Consider the following 2871-nt stretch of genomic DNA (forward strand, 5'->3'; position numbering starts at 1 on the left):
ATAAGAAGAAAGCTATATAGTTATAAAGAAAATACAAAGTAAAGCATTTATATAATATCTAAAAAAAAAAAAGTACTATGAAGGTCATTCATGATTGTCTATAATTAAGGATTAGTGGGTAGCTTTTGCGAAAAAACTAAGTGATAGACTAAAAAGGACACCAGATTTGAAATGAGTGCTCTCAAATTAGTAAAAAATGGCATATATTAAAGCAACAAAAATCATGCAAACCAGTGTTATTTTTTCTGTAATGGGAATCACCCAGCATATGACAGAACATGTTAGACCCACATAAAAACTCAAGAAGTAAACAAAAACATTACAACACCAAACAACCAAGAAGTAAAGAAACTTCTACATCAGTTAAATCCAAAACACACACACAACACACACACACACACACACACACACACACACACACACACACACACACACACACACACACACACACACACACACACACACACACACACACACACCACACACACACACAACACACACACACACACAAACACAAACACAAACACACACACAGGTAACTCATACATATGAAGGAAGTAGGGTAGATCAATATCTATATGTAAAGAAAAGTTTTATCATATAAGATAATAAAATGTGTAATTAAATAAAAATGTGTAAATATATATATAAATATATATAGATAGATAGATATATAGATATATATATGTATATATATTATAAATGTATGTATGAATATATGTATTATATATATCTATATATATATATATATATAGATATATATGAAATATAGAATTTAATATATATATATATGATATATATTACATATATATATATATTATATATATATAGATATATATACACATATATCATATATATATATATATAATAGTATATATAATAATAATTATATAAATATATAATATATATAGATAGTATATGATATAAAAATATATATATATATAAATATATTTTATATATGTATATATACTATTATATAAATTATAATAGTATAGATTATATATAATATAAATTATATATAACATAATAAATATATAGAAATGGGAAAAATATAAAATTAAAAAGTTATAGATAAAATATATATTATTAATAATTTTATTATTATATATATATATATAAATCTATAATTTTTAAAATAATAATTAAATTATAAAATTTTAATATATATTATATCATATATATATTTTATATAATATAGATATAGATATATATATGTATAATATATTTACATATATATTAAATTTTATATATATATTTAATATATATATATATATAATATATAAATAATTTAATTTATATAAATATTACTATATTTTTATTTAATATATTTTTATTTGATCTATATTTATTTATATATATTTTATTTTTTTTTTTCAATTTTTATGGTATATATTTTATATATTTTATATATATAAAATATATTTTACTTTTTTCCTTCTCTCTCTCCCTCTCCCTCTCTCTCACTCTCCCCCTCTCTCTCTCTTCTCCTTCTCTCTCTCTCTCTCTCCCCCCCCAAAGTGCCCTACCCCAAAGGACGTGGCGATCAGGTTTACGTTTTTCTTGGCAATTTAGAGCGGTGGTAGGTAGGCAATCAATGTGAATTTCCCTTTGCCCAAGGGAAAAACGCGCCGGCCAGGACTAAAACCTGAATCAGATTGCCGTCGGGGCAGTCTTAAGCCGATGCTCTAACCCCTCGGCACCGCGACTCAAGGACTTTGGTGACATGGATTTCCATGATTTTCTGGCAATTTAGAGCGGGGGTTTTCCTTTGCCTTCCCCCTGGTTTTTTTTATCAATCCCCATCCTTTTTACCCGGGTCTTGGGCTGGCTTGCCCCCCCAGGGTAGGTTGGAAATTGAGGTGAAGTTCCTCCCCCAAAGGGAACAACGCACCGCGGGACTCGAACCCCAAATGAGATTGCCGTCGTGACAGTCTTTGGGCCCCAAAGCATAACCACTCAGCCCCCATGGACTTTTACATATATATAACATTATATATATATGTATATATATATATATATAAAATTAAATATAATATATTATAATATATATAATTATTTATTTATTTGTTTTAATATTTAATTTGTATAATATGGTTTTTGATATAAAATATATATATATATATATATAAATATATATAATAATAATGTATAATATATGATTTTTTATTTTTAAAATGAGTTGTAATGTAATAAAAAAATATATATAAAATAATAATATAAAATATAATTGTTTATATATTATAATATAAATTATAATAATTATATATTATAAGTAATATATGTATATATATAGTATATATATATGTTTATATGATATATTAGTTATATATGTATATATATTTATAATATAAATTAATAATTAACAAAAATTTTGGATGGTATAATGTAAATTTTAAAAAAATATATAAAAAATATATTAAAAATAAAAAAAATATAAATATAAATTATATATATATAATAAATATATTATTAAAATATTATATATGATATAATTGTATATTTAAAGTATAAAGGGGTGTAATATATATGTATGTAGAAAATATATATTATATATATATATATAATAAATATATATAAAATTAATTATATATAAAAATTTTTAAAATGTTAGAATGAAAATTGGGAAATAAATTTTATAGAAATAATAATTTATATATATAATAAAATTATATAATAAAAATATAAAATAAATATATATAGAATTTTAATTTTTATATTATATATTATAATATACTAAATAAAATTAAAGAATATATAAGAAATAAATTATATATAAATTTTTAAAATTTCTTATATAAATTAAAGTATAAAATTATATAAAAATAAATATAAAATATATATTAAAAAATAAAAAAATTAAAATTTTAAAGA

Source organism: Penaeus monodon, chromosome 5 (genome assembly GCF_015228065.2).
Source record: "Penaeus monodon isolate SGIC_2016 chromosome 5, NSTDA_Pmon_1, whole genome shotgun sequence".
Lineage (NCBI taxonomy): Eukaryota > Metazoa > Arthropoda > Malacostraca > Decapoda > Penaeidae > Penaeus > Penaeus monodon.